Here is a 14,340-nt window from a genome sequence, read left to right as displayed (position 1 = left end):
TTTCAACCTGACCAACTATGTAATTTTATTTAGAGACATTGAGTAGTGGTCCTGAAACATAAAAAACATACCAGTCAGGCAGAAACAGCATGGCTAAACTCATGAATAAAAATGTACAGGTTTTGTAAACTCATCAGGACTGAATAAATGTAAAACTTGGCCGACTAGACTGTCAACTACAGAAATCACCCCAAATAAGATAATACTACTTATTTTTATTCAAGTTTTATTTTTCTTATTAACATAAGATGCATGGCAAAGTGTCACAACTGTCAAATTATAATACCAGGTCATGTCAAAAGAAATTACATCACAAAAGCTTTATGAGAAATTGCAGCCACTAAAAAGGACTTCTGAAATGTTTTTTTTTTTTTTTTATCCACAGCTTGGCCACATAGCCCATGACTGTGTAAACCTTGGGAGACATTTGGATTTTAAAGAACCCTGAAAACAATGAAAAAACAAAAAAAATTTATGAATCAGTTGTAATTTTGTAGGAATATTGGCTGCCTGGCTATGGGGCCTGGTTCAATCCTGGTTCAGGCAGCACTAAAAATATGACAGCTAGAAAGAAATTGCCTAGTGTCTATCTAGGTAATATATTCTATACAACGTTCAGATGGCTTTTTTTCCCCCAGTAATACGTTTCCATTTTATTAAAAAGCCAATGAACTATAGATTACACAGGGGAGCTCATAAAGCAAAGTTGCTCCCAAGTCCCAAGTAATTACTTGCAATTTAGAATTGCAAATCTACAGATTACTACATATTATATACATCTTTTTTGGGACCGAAAAAAAAAAAAAATTCTGTTAAAAAGATATTCTGGGCAACAAAAGCAGCCTGTGAGCTACTGACATGATAATACTGAATGTACATGGGTACTGGGCAACTGTGCTGAAAATCAAACAAATGGCTCAGTGCCCCATAATCTACATTTACTGAGATTCACCAAGGCCTACTTTCCACAGATCATCTTACAGGGTCAATAGTTGTGTGCTTCCAATGCCTGTGCGGTCAAGTTTAAACTCCCAAGAAAAATTTAAAGCAACTCTATTACTAGCAAAACATTTTTTTACAGATTTTTTGAAAGAGTATTTTGAATTACCTCTATGGATGGGTGTTGACACAGATCTTCAGAGCTACACTGCTGAAAGGATCTTTATTTAGTATTATTATTATTATTATACAGGATTTATATAGCGCCAACATTTTGTGCAGCGCTTTACAACTTAAGGGTAGACAGTACAAATACAATACACTTTACTAAAGTAGGAATCAGAGGGCCCTGCTCCTTAGAGCTTACAATCTAAGAGGGAAGGTCAAAAGATACAAGAGGTAATAACTGTTGGAGATGTGCTGATGCAGAAAATAAAATGTACAGTTGTTAGGTGGGGCCAGATAGGCTTCTTTGAAGAGATGAGTTTTCAGGGATCGTCTAAAAGTGGACAAAGTAGGAGAAAGTCAGACAGAGCATTCCAGAGGATGGAAGAGGCTCTGGAGAAGTCCTGAAGGCGAGCATAAGATGAGGTGACAAGGGAGTTAAAGAGCAGGAGGTCTTGGGAGGAGCAAAGAGAACGATTAGGTTGGTATTTTGAGACTAGGTTAGTGATGTAGCTGGAGGCCAGGTTGTGGATGGCTTTGTAAGTTATTGTTAGTATCTTGAATTTAATTTATTGGTCGAGTGGCAGCCAATGGAGGGATTGGCAGAGGGGTATAGCAGACGCTGAGCGGTTTGTGAGGTGAATGAGCCTGGCAGCAGCATTCGTGATGGACTGAAGTAAGCCAATGAGGGAGTTGCAGTAGTCAAGGCGAGAGATGACCAGGGAGTGGATTAGAAGCTTTGTGGTGACATTGGTTAGGAAGGGGCGTATCTTGGAGATGTTGCGGAGGTTGAGGCAACAAATTTTGGATAGCGATAGGATGTGGGGCCGAAAGGTTAGTTCGGAGTCCAGGATTACACCTAGGACCTTGGCGTGGTGGGGACAAGTTGATAGTTGAGCCGTTGATACTGACAGAGAAATCAGGGGAAGTGGCACCCGGGGGAGGAAATATCATGAACACGGTTTTGGATAGGTTGAGTTTGAGGAAGGGTTGTGACATCCGGGCTGATATGTCTGCTAGTAAGTTGGTAATGCGTGAGGAGACAGATGAAGAGGGCTGGAGAGATAGATTTGTGTTTCATCAGCGTAGAGATGATATTGAAAGCCGTGGGAGGCAATTAACTGACCCAGAGAGGTGGTGTAGATTGAGAAAAGGAGAGGTTCAATAAGAGAACCTTGGGGGACCCCGACAGAGAAAGGAAGAGGAGAGGAGGAAGTATAGTTGTAAGTGACACTGAAGGAGCGGTGGGAAGGATAGGATGAGACCCAGCAAAGGAGTACAGTCACGGAGACCAAAAGGAGTGGAGTTTTTTGGAGAAGGAGGGGGTGGTCCATTGTGTCAAAGGCAGCAGACAGGTCCAGGAGAAGTACAGAACAGTGTTCGTTGGTTTTAGCCATTAGTAGGTCATTTGCGAGTTTAAGGAGAGCAGTTTCCGTGGAGTGTCGAGGGCGAAATCCGGACTGAAGGGGATCAGGAAGTTTGTTCATGATCAGATGGTCGCGAGTAAGGAGATGGGGCGTAGGTTGTTAAGATTGGTGGGGTCCAGTGAGGGCTTTTTAAGTATGGGGGTGACTAGCACATGTTTTAGAGAGTTTGGGAAGATGCCACAAGAGAGGAAGAAGTTAAAAATGTGAATTAGAGTGTAGAATCGAGTCAGAGGGTGAGCATAGCATTTGCGAGGGAGCAGGATCCAGGGGGCAGGTGGTTAGATGAGTGTTAGATAAAAAAGTTTAGCAACCTCATTAACACTAGCAGGGTTGAACGAGGGAAGTAATGATTGCATCTGTGAACATGGGGTGTTGAGTGGGGGAGGTTTCTGAGCATTGGAGATCTCCTCATGAATTGTATCAATCTTATTTTTGAAGTGATTGGCGATCTCCTGGGCAGTGAGTGAATTAGAGGGTTGAGGCAGTGGAGGACTGAGTAGAGTGTTAAAGGTAGAGAAGAGTTGATGTGGACTGGATGAGAAGGTGTTAATGAGTGTGATAAAATAGGTCTGTTTGGCAGTGTGGAGGCAGGAATAGTATTTTAGGAGGGCAGATTTATATTGTTTGAAGTCTTCCTGGAACTTAGTCCTATGCCACAGACGCTCAAGAGAGCGGCTACGTTTTCTGAGACATCTGGTGTCGTCTGTTTGCCAGGGTTCTGTCAGATGCCTGAAACTCCCACTGTGCTTCTATGGTTCCATCCACTGGCCCTGTGATGCTACTGTGCCCTGGTAGTAACATAGGCGTCTGCAGGTAGAAATACAGACCACAGCAATGAACTAGGCATCCAACATACTGAACTACATGTTGGAAACCTAAAGCCCAACTCCAGGTTTCTTGGGAATTTAAGTACCGTAGTTAGTTTGGACCAAGCTAAAAATGAGCCCACTGGGAGCACTGTATAAACTATATGTAATATCAGCTACATAGGGTGCTGTTTTCTGACAATGGGTTGGGGACTTTCCATTACAAAATCAAGTCAGACTGAGTGCTGCTCAGCCATTCATAGAAAGCACTGTATTTCATCAATGGATACAAGGCTTCCTCTGATTGTGATGCTATCCTGCAGCCTAACCCATAGGTGGTCAGTTTTCTAGATGGTTACCCATTAAAAGGGCACACATTACCAAAGATGTGCACATTATGTTCAGTGAATTAAATGCAACAGAAAGCTGTCAGGAACTGAAGATATGCAAAAAGAGACATGAACAAAGACTACAAGAATGCTACAAGAGAGAGCAGCAAGTGCAGACATGCTAAAAAAAGATGGTCACATGGTCAATGGTGCACAAGGATCTGGGTATTCTTGTAGATCATAGACGTATAAAAAAGGCATGCAATGCCAAGCTGCAGTTTTTAAAGCGAGCAAAATCCTTTCTTGTATTAAAAAAGAGATATGGATGAGACAGACAAATAAACATACATAGGTGTTCCATATAATGAACTTAAAAAAATAAATAAATCACAATTTTTGGATAGTTTCTTATTGTCCTATGTACCGTAATAGTCCTTTGAGTACATGGGTATACATTTATTTATCTTTTCATACATTTACTTACATGTTTTTTTTCTCCTCCTTACCCAATTAATTTTTTATATAAATGTTATAGCACTAGACTTCTTTTCTTGCATTCTGTATTTTGATTGGTAGGGTTTGCCATGTATGATGTACCTATATGGCCTTTTGTATGTTTTTGATTGAGACACAATTCAATAAGTTCTCTTTGGAGTTAACTGTAGGACCCACCTCCTATTTGGCTTTGTTCCTTTCACATCTCCATATTCTTTGTGAGTTCCTCTATTTAAAAGCGTGGTGGCGATTGGCGAGGTGTGTTCCGAACCCCTTAAGGCATTGTATGTGAAGAAATAAGTCGGAAAGAGCCGGGGCACACGTCAACCACGCATGCTCAACTGATCGTGGTCATCTTTGTTTCTGGCAGATGGACGTTTTTATTTATTAGAAGTGCCGGTGTCTTGCCGAAAAAGTTCCCCCGGCGGATAATGACCCTCCTGTACTGCGCAGGCGCTACTGAGCCGCCAAAAATAGCCAAACATACACAGCTGTGAGTCAGCTGTACACCGTGCCGGCGCAATGAAGACCACATTCAACACCACATTCTACCAGACGCTCCTGATGCTCGTGCTACTCTGCAAGGGGCAGCTATATTACGGCGTATTTAAACACATTAAGGGCGGGTTTTGCAATCTTCATGGCCCATCTAAAGACTTCTCAGAATACTTGCCACAGTATCACAGTAATACCCCTTGCAGAGTAGCATGAGCATCGGGAGGGTGCGGCAGCGTCGGCCACAATGTCCTGCTCATTGCGCAGGCGCCGTCTACAGCTAACTCACAGCTGTTCAGCTTTGGATATTTTCGGCAGCTCCCTTGTTGTTCGTTCTGTGCAAGCGCTGCGCTTGCGCAGTACGGGGGGGGGGGGGGCATTGTCCGCCAAGGGGACCTTTCTTGGCAGAACACCGCCCCCCCACCACCACCATCTTCCAGCTAAGTGCAATTGTCCTAATAAATTCATATGCTATCTCTGGTCCTCACTATAGAGAGTATTCTTTTCTTCCCTCATATTGTGCTGTGATGTACAAATGGTGTTGAGGTATACATGTAATGGCATTGGCGTTTGAAAAGCGACAGATTGTTTGTGATCCCATTCCACTCTGATGACAGTGGTGCTGTGTTAGTTCTGGAAAGCCCCCATCTGCTTTCACTGCGGTGGTGTGAGGTGCTTGCTATTTGGGATTTGAAGGTTTTCTATCCTCCAAGGATAAGGGACTGTAAAGAGATTCCCCCCTTTGAGGCAGCATTCACACCTGTGTTTTCAGCTCATAAAACGCCTGAAAAAACACCCAACAAACAAAATCCCATTCATTTCAATGGCACCTTTTCACATCTCAGAGTTCTGTCACCTGAAGCAAAACGCCTGAAAAATGCCTTTAGCTCAAAAAAAAAAAAAAAAAAAAAAAAAACACACCACAAACATGAGCTTCTTTGGGGCAGATTCCAGGAATTTTTCTGCTCTTTGGACCCTTGTTATGGGGTTTCCTGTAAAATTTTATATATATATATATATATATATATATATATATATATATATATATATATATATATATATATATATATATATATATGTGTGTGTATGTATGTATGTATGTATGTATGTATATCACGCACTTTTTTCCCCCTTAAAATCAGGTGGAAAATTGTGGGTGCGTGTTGTACGCCGAAATGCTACCTCAGAGGGGAAGGAGGGAACAAGTGTCGCCGAAATAGACAGAGCCAAGTGTACTGTGTATTCGCTAGGCTTGGCAGCTCGCAGTCATGCCCAGTCCCGCCTCCTAGCATTTACGTCCCGCCATTGGACCGATGTGTCCATCATAGAAGCCAGACCAAGGGGCGTGACTGCGAGACGAGTACACAGGACATGCGGTTCTGTCTATCTTGGCAGCGCTCGTTCCCTCCTAAATTGAGTACCAGTAAAAATTTAAAACCGGTCATGCTGCAATTTTGGGCAAGGCTGCAGATGGACACTGATAAGGCTGCATTGATGGGCATTTAAAATGTAATTTTTTTTCCTTAAAACTTCCCTTCAAAACTCGGGGTGCGTGTTATACGTGGATAAATACGGTATATATATAATTTTATTATAGGGTATAGCGCTACACTTTTTGGTTTGTAAATAATGCTTTGCGGCAAAAAAATGTTTATACCTTGTTGTGTTAGTAAGGCAGCACCACTGCCAAACGCAACCTATTCGAGTAAAGGTGCCGCACCAAAACCCTAAGGCTACTTTTACACTGAGGCGCTTTACAGGCGCTATATCGCTAAAATAGCACCTGTAAAGCGCCTCTCCTCTCACTGCAGTGTGAAAGCCCTCGGGCTTTCACACTGGAGCGCTGCGCTAGCAGGACGGCCAAAAAAGTTCAGCTAGCAGCATCTTTGAGGCCCTGTAGGAGCGGTGTATACACCACTCCTAAAGCGCCCCTGCCCATTGAAATCAGCAGCGCTTTTAACCTTTTTCCGGGCATTAACAGGGGTTAAAAGCACCCCGCTAGCAGCCGAAAAGCACCACAAAAAACTACAGTAAAGCGCTGCTAAAAATAGTGGCACTTTACTGCCGACGCCCGCCCCAGTGTGAAAGTGCCCTACGGCTGGGTTCAGACTGGAGAATGCAGAGGCTCACAGCAGGAGTCCGGTGCGTCTCCATTCACAGTTACAGGTCCAATTTTTGGCTGAATTTGGACCTGAAACGGACCAAAAGACACAGGACTCCAGTGCAGTTTGCACCTGAGCCACTCCTGAAAGTTGTGAACGGGCTTCATAGAGAGCCAGTCACAATCTCCTGCTATGCAAATTGGATGCGGCGAAAACTTCACCCAATTCGCAATAGTGTGAACCCAGCCTTACGATCCTTTTGGACAGTCCACCCGGCAGATTCCGCTTTGCTCAGTGGGAGATTTTTTCACTGATCCCCACTGAGCAGGTGGATCATAGGTCTGTCTCCGCTCACTGTGCGGAGACGGACCTGTCAGAGCCCCACTCTTCTGTATGGGGAGATCGGATAAAAACGGACCACCAGACGGATGGAAAATAGGGCTGGATTTCACAGACAAGATCGGAACGAATGGCAGTGGGTGTCAGCGGACATGTCACCGCTGACATCCGCCACTACATAGTAGTGAATGGAGCATCCAATCAGGCGGGCCTGATCGGAAAGCCTGTGTGAAAGGGGCCTAACACTATGCTCACAGTTGTGGTGTAGTACCCCTTTAACCACTTCCAGCCCAAGCCAATTCTGACATTCCTCTCCTATGTGTAAAAATCAACTTTTTTTGCTAAAAAATTACTCAGAACCCCCAAACATATAATATATAAGATATAGATACACACACACACACACACACACACGAACAAGATGTTCTTTAACTGCAGACTTTCAGCTTTAATTTGAGGGTATTTACATCCAAATCAGGTGAACGGTGTAGGAATTACAACAGTTTGTATATGTGCCTCCCACTTTTTAAGGGACCAAAAGTAATGGGACAAATTAACAATCATCCATCAAACTTTCACTTTTTAATACTTGGTTGCAAATCCTTTGGAGTCAATTACAGCCTGAAGTCTGGAACGCATAGACATCACCAGATGCTGGGTTTCATCCCTGGTGATGCTCTGCCAGGCCTCTACTGCAACTGTCTTTACTTCCTGTTTGTTCTTGGGGCATTTTCCCTTCAGTTTTGTCTTCAGCAAGTGAAATGCATGCTCAATCGGATTCAGGTCAGGTGATTGACTTGGCCATTGCATAACATTCCACTTCTTTCCCTTAAAAACTCTTTGGTTGCTTTCGCAGTATGCTTCGGGTCATTGTCCATCTGCACTGTGAAGCGCCGTCCAATGAGTTCTGCAGCATTTTGCTGAATATGAGCAGATAAAATTGCCCGAAACACTTCAGAATTCATCCTGCTGCTTTTGTCAGCAATCACATCATCAATAAATACAAGAGAACCAGTTCCATTGGCAGCCATACATGCCCACGCTATGACACTACCACCACCATGCTTCACTGATGAGGAGGTATGCTTTGGATCATGAGCAGTTCCTTTCCTTCTCCATACTCTTCTCTTCCCATCATTCTGGTACAAGTTGATCTTGGTCTCATCTGTCCATAGGATGTTGTTCCAGAACTGTGAAGGCTTTTTTAGATGTTGTTTGGCAAACTCTAATCTGGCCTTCCTGTTTTTGAGGCTCACCAATGGTTTGCATCTTGTGGTGAACCCTCCGTATTCACTCTGGTGAAGTCTTCTCTTGATTGTTTACTTTGACACACATACACCTACCTCCTGGAGAGTGTTCTTGATCTGGCCAACTGTTGTGAAAGGTGTTTTCTTCACCAGGGAAAGAATTCTTCGGTCATCCACCACAGTTGTTTTCCGTGGTCTTCCGGGTCTTTTGGTGTTGCTGAGCTCACCGGTGCGTTCTTTCTTTTTAAGGATGTTCCAAACAGTTGATTTGGTCACACCTAATGTTTTTGCTATCTCTCTGATGGGTTTATTTTGTTTTTTCAGCCTAATGATGGCTTGCTTCGCCGATAGTGACAGCTCTTTGGATCTCATATTGAGAGTTGACAGCAACATATTCCAAATGCAAATAGCATACTTGAAATCAACTCTGGACCCTTTATTTGCTCCTTGTAAATGGGATAATGAGGAAATAACACACACCTGGCCATGGAACAGCTGAGCAGCCAATTGTCCCATTACTTTTGGTCCCTTAAAAAGTGGGAGGCACATATACAAACTGTTGTAATTCCTACACCGTTCACCTGATTTGGATGTAAATACCCTCAAATTAAAGCTGAAGGTCTGCAGTTAAAGCACATCTTGTTTGTTTCATTTCAAATCCATTGTGGTGGTGTATAGAGCCAAAAAGATTAGAATTGTGTCGATGTCCCAGTATTTATGGACCTGACTATTTTTTTTTTTTTTTGTCCCCAGAGATCCTATAGAATAAAATGGCAATCATTGCAATTTGCACAGCAATTTTTCAAACGTAATTTTTTTATGGAAAAAATATACTAATGGATGTTAATGTAACAAAACAATATTTAACCCAATTTTTTGGTAAAATATAAAAGGTGATGTTACACTGAGTAAATAGATAACATGTCACACTTTAAAATTGCACACACTCGTGGAATGGCACCAAATTTAGGTACTTAATCTCCATAGGCCACAATTTAAAAATGTTTACAGGTTACCAGTTTAGAGTAAGGCCTCATTCACACGAGGCGGACTCCGTTTCCACGGAGCCCACCTCAGTCCGCCGGCTCAGCGGGAGATCTCTCCGTTGATCTCCGCTGAGCCGGCGGATGACAGGTCCCTCTCTGCTCACTGAGTGGGGAGGGGCTTGTCAGGTGCCGCTGCTGCCTATGGAGGGATCGGATGAAAACGGACAGCATGTCTGCTTTCGTCAGATCTCACCCTGTCTGCTGTTAGCGGATCGGACGGGGTCGGATGTCAGCGGACATGTCTCCGCTGACATCCGTCGCTCCGTAGACTAGCATGGAGTGCCCATTCAGGTCCGCCATCAAAACTGACAGGAGGACCTGAACGGTCCGATCCTGTGAAAGGGGCCTTACAGAGGATATCTAAAATTGAATTATTGCTCTCGCTCAAACGTTCGCGGCGATACCTCACGTGTGGTGTGAATCGCTTCTGCATGCGAGCATGAGGGGACGGGGGGCCTTTAAAAATATATATATATATATATATATATATATATATATATATATATATATATATATATATATATATATATATATATATATATATATATTATTTTTACACTGTCCCCTCAATTTTATTGTAAAAATCCCCTTCTAATAGGAATAAGGCACGACAGGTCCTCTTTATGGAGCTTCTGGCCTCCCAGGGTCATAGTGATGATCCCCGGCTAGCTCTATGATAATCCGCCACCAGATCGGTAATCCAGCTTCCCAATCGCACGGGAAAGCCCGGAAAGGCATCAGAAGACAGGCCAGAGAGGGGAACATTATCTCCCTCTGCCTGTAAATGCAATCCAGTGGCTGAGTAGGCGCTAGGATGGCTTTTACATTACAGTGAATCGCTGGCTAAAAACAAAACATATCATAGCTGCAGGCATCATCCAGAAATCACCACTTCAACCTAAAGACATCATATGACGTCGTAGGGGCAGGAAGGTTAAAAAAACCCATACGACTGTCAAAAAAAAAAAAAAAAATAAATAAAATTATATATATATATATATATTAATAATACAAAATTCACGAGGTAGCAGTATTCAGGAGGCAGCAGTATTGCCCCATAAATTTCAGGTAGCTGCTCCTGTATCACACTCTAGGTGCTCATTCACATTACGACATGTGACATCAGATGTCACACAGTTGCTTTTTTGTTTGTTGTCACAGAACGCACACAGGACAACCCACTCAGTTCAGTGGGCTACCCCATGCCCGACAAACCTGACATCGAGCTTCACATCCGCATGCTGCCTTTGGGGTGCCTTTAATAATGAATGGCACTGCAAGCTCAACAAGCATTTCTTCAACCTGTGCAAAAATCACGTGATTTTGTTCTGCAGCTATAGTGTGGAAGTCTAAACAGTGAACCACTGCAGAATGCTTTTCAGTGCCCACTGTGAGTGTAAACCAGTGTTAATTTTTACGTCAAATTTCGATTAAGTCTTAGCTATAGTCTTTTGACTAAAATGCCATTTTCATTTTAGTCATCTGAATTGTTTTAGTTTTAGTCATATATTAGTTGACTAAAATCTAATAGATTTAGTTAAATTTTAATGCATTATTTCTTTAGAATTGCCAAACATATACTCCTTGAGTAAAAATCTAATTAGCATGTTATTATTTATGGTATGAAGGTTTGAACATGCACTACAGACACACATTTAACCGTTGTGATATATCATGTCTTTATAATTAAAACCAAGTTTCATAAACAAAACAAAAATCTTGCAAATATAAAAAGGAAAAGAATAAAAACTGCATTCTCTATTGGCTGTAATGCCATTGCACATATTACCAACATTTAGGCTTGGGCCCCTTTCACACTTGTGCGACTTGTCCTGCGACTTGGGACTGCAAAGTCCCATGACAAGTCATCCCCCATGATTTCCAATGACAACCATTCATATATGTACGACTTCAAGTTGTGCCGACTTCAAAAGTAGTCCCTGCACTACTTTGGTCCCACTTTAATGCGAGTTCAGGTTCAAAGACCTCAAGTCTCCTTAAAATCGCGGCAAAGTCGCGGTAGTGTGAAAAGGGCCTTAGTATACACGGGACATTTTACTCTCCTGAACGATTTAACTCGACAGATAGTAACCAACGTTTTGCACGTTTACATGTCGTGTTTAGCAGCGTTTGCGTTTAAAAAAAAAAAATCCTTTTTTCTTTCAAATAGCCAAAACGAAAAAAGCACATAAACGAAACGCGGCTAAATGCAAGTTACCGTGTTTACAAGCCATTACAGGCATTGTGAATTTCAAATGCCTCTGAACATCCGTCCTGAATGCACTTTGTTGCGTTCAAAAAAATGCTTCTAAACTCAACTGCCTAGAAACGACCCTGTGTACATGTACTGAATAAGATAACAGAGGATAGTTCAGGGGCTGCCGAAAAAAATAAAATAAACGCCCAACTACTCCTGAATGTCCATTTACCAGCAGCAGTGTACATGAAGCCTAAATATTAAGAAAAAAAAAAAAAAATAAAAGCCTTTTTCTTAATTCTTTTTTCCTTCAGCAGCTTAGTAGATGCCCCCTACATATTGTTATATGGTAGTGCAATGTTCATTTTGACGTCTAATTTCAATTTACATATAGTCTTGACTAAAATGCCATTTTAGTCATCTGAATTGTTTTAGTATTAGTTATATTTTTAGTCTACTAAATAAATAATTTAGTTGAGGAAAATATTTTAGTTGACGAAATGAACACTGGTGTAAACAAGCCCTATGACATATTAGGCTGGCCATACACGGTTTGAATCTCGGCTGAGATTTGAACTGTTAACCACTTGCCGACCTACTGCCGTCATTATACTGTGGCAGATCGGCTCTATTGCGCGAATCGCTGTAACTGTACGTCAGTTCGTGAAACAGATACAGTGGGTGCAGAGCCGGAGACGATGCAAGTGACCGCGATCTCCCGAGAGCCAGAACGGGGATCTGTCAATGTAAACAAACAGATCCCCGTTCTGACAGGGAAGTACAGAGTGATAGTCTGTTCCTAGTGATCAGGAACAGCGATCTCTCTCTACTCCCAGTCAGTCCCATCCTCCCACAGTTAGAAACACCTCCCAGGGAACAAATTTAGCCTGTGATCGCCCCCTAGTGTTAACCCCTTCCCTGCCAGTGACATTTACACAGTAAACAGTGCATTTTTATAGCACTGATCGTTGTTTAAATGTCAATGGTTAAAAAAAAAGTGTCGGATCTGTCCGCCGCAATCCTGCTTAAAAAAAAAAAAAAAAATTGCTAATCACCGTCATTACTAGTAAAAAAAAAAAAAAAAAAAAAAAAAAAAAAAAGCCACAAACTTTTGCGCAAACCAATCAATGTATGCTTTTTGAGATTTTTTTTTTACCAAAAATATGTAGAAGAATACATATTGGCCTAAACGGATGAAGACATTTTTTTATTTGGATATTTATTATAGCAAAAACTAAAAAAAAAAAAAAAAATTTGTTTTTTTTCCCCAAAATTGTTACTCTCTTTGTTTATAGTGCAAAAAATAAACACCGCAGAGGTGATCAAATGCCGCCAAAAGAAAAAAAAAATCATCAGTAAAAATGCCATAAAACTATCCCCTATTTTGTAGACGCTATAACTTTTGCGCAAAAAAATCAATAAACACTTATTACGATTTTTTTTTTTTACCAAAAATATGTAGAAGAAGAATAGGTATCGGCCTAAACTGAGGAAAAAAAAGTTTTTTTTATATATTTATTATAGCAAAAAGTAAAAAATATTTAGTTTTTTCAAAAATGACGCTTTTTTTTTTGTTTATAGCGCAAAAGTTAAAAACCGCAGAGGTGATCAAATAGCACTAAAGGAAAGCTCTATTTGTGGGGGAAAAAAGGACGTCAATTTTGTTTGGGAGCCACTTTGTACGACCGCGCAATTGTCAGTTAAAGTGACACAGTGCCAAATCACAAAAAGTGCTCTGTTCAGGAAGAGGGTACATCCGGGGCTGAAGTGGTTAAAATGCATTCTGTTGACCAGAAGAATCATGTACTCCGCCCATTAGAAAGCATTCACATACAAAACACACTAACGTTTATGCACATTTGGTGGATTTTTCTACCCAAACACTCCTCTCCTCAAAGCACTGGTGGTGCGCTTATTTTTCTACCTGTAAACAAGAATGTATGCATGACACAGATTAACATGGATTGGTGTTTGCATGCAAAAAAAAAAAAATGCCAAACGCCTGTAAACGTGGTATTTTTGACATCCCGCGTCCATGAGGCCTTATAACGTGATGTACAAACTGGATAGGAGACAATATCTGGATTTGTATTGTAGGAGACACTACTAGTAGTCTGTAAAGGGAGGACTTGCTAGTGTACAGCCCAGTATGTGTGTGTCATGTGGCTCCATCCATGTACACATCAATAAACAAGCTCCAGTTGTTATAGATGGGAGCCGCTATCCTCACACAGCTGTCCCCAGTCAGCGCACACACCCTCTCTATAAGAAGAGCAATACGTACGGAAACGTCGCCCCGGTTTCCCGCGCTTCTCCTCACACACGTGATCTGCACCGCGAGCCTCCGATTCAATAGCACCTCGTGTCTCCGTCAGTAAATATTTGAACTGGAGATCATTGGATGCGGCGAACGTGGTCACCGAGGGGGGCGTGTCCGCCGAACCATTGTTTCAAATAGGTGTACGGTGAGAAGGAACTGAGAGAGCCTGCAGTGGCCATATTTAATGAGGGCACTGGCTCTGTAAAGCGCACATAAACAAACCCTACTGAAAACACTGGGGAGGGTTATTGGACTCGGAGAGATAGAATGCCTCTCAAGTGCTGAATAGATTTGTATTATTGCATAGCCCGTGTATAGGGCGCACATATACGTTGTAACCCCGATTCCCAATGACTGAGAAGCAGCACAGGCATGTCTCCCCATCAGCTGGAAGAACAGCAGGCAGGTAAAGGATCCGCTATGAGCTTCTGTT

At 42.1% G+C, this 14,340-nt stretch overlaps 1 protein-coding gene across 1 annotated transcript in view; it reads right to left on the bottom strand.

The window, feature by feature from the left end:
- Window positions 1-14,027, bottom strand: part of EPB41 (erythrocyte membrane protein band 4.1) — a 294,248-nt gene extending 280,221 nt beyond the window's left edge. Inside the window, exon 1 of the mRNA XM_073615541.1 lies at window positions 13,872-14,027. The gene's annotated coding sequence lies outside the window, so the exon portion shown is untranslated. The remainder of the gene's footprint in view (window positions 1-13,871) is intronic.
- Between the last annotated feature and the right edge of the window lie 313 nt (window positions 14,028-14,340).

This window comes from Aquarana catesbeiana, linkage group LG02 (genome assembly GCF_042186555.1).
Source record: "Aquarana catesbeiana isolate 2022-GZ linkage group LG02, ASM4218655v1, whole genome shotgun sequence".
NCBI lineage: Eukaryota > Metazoa > Chordata > Amphibia > Anura > Ranidae > Aquarana > Aquarana catesbeiana.
The sequence above is the reverse complement of the archived record's forward strand: the minus strand, read 5'-3'. Positions and strand labels throughout refer to the sequence as shown.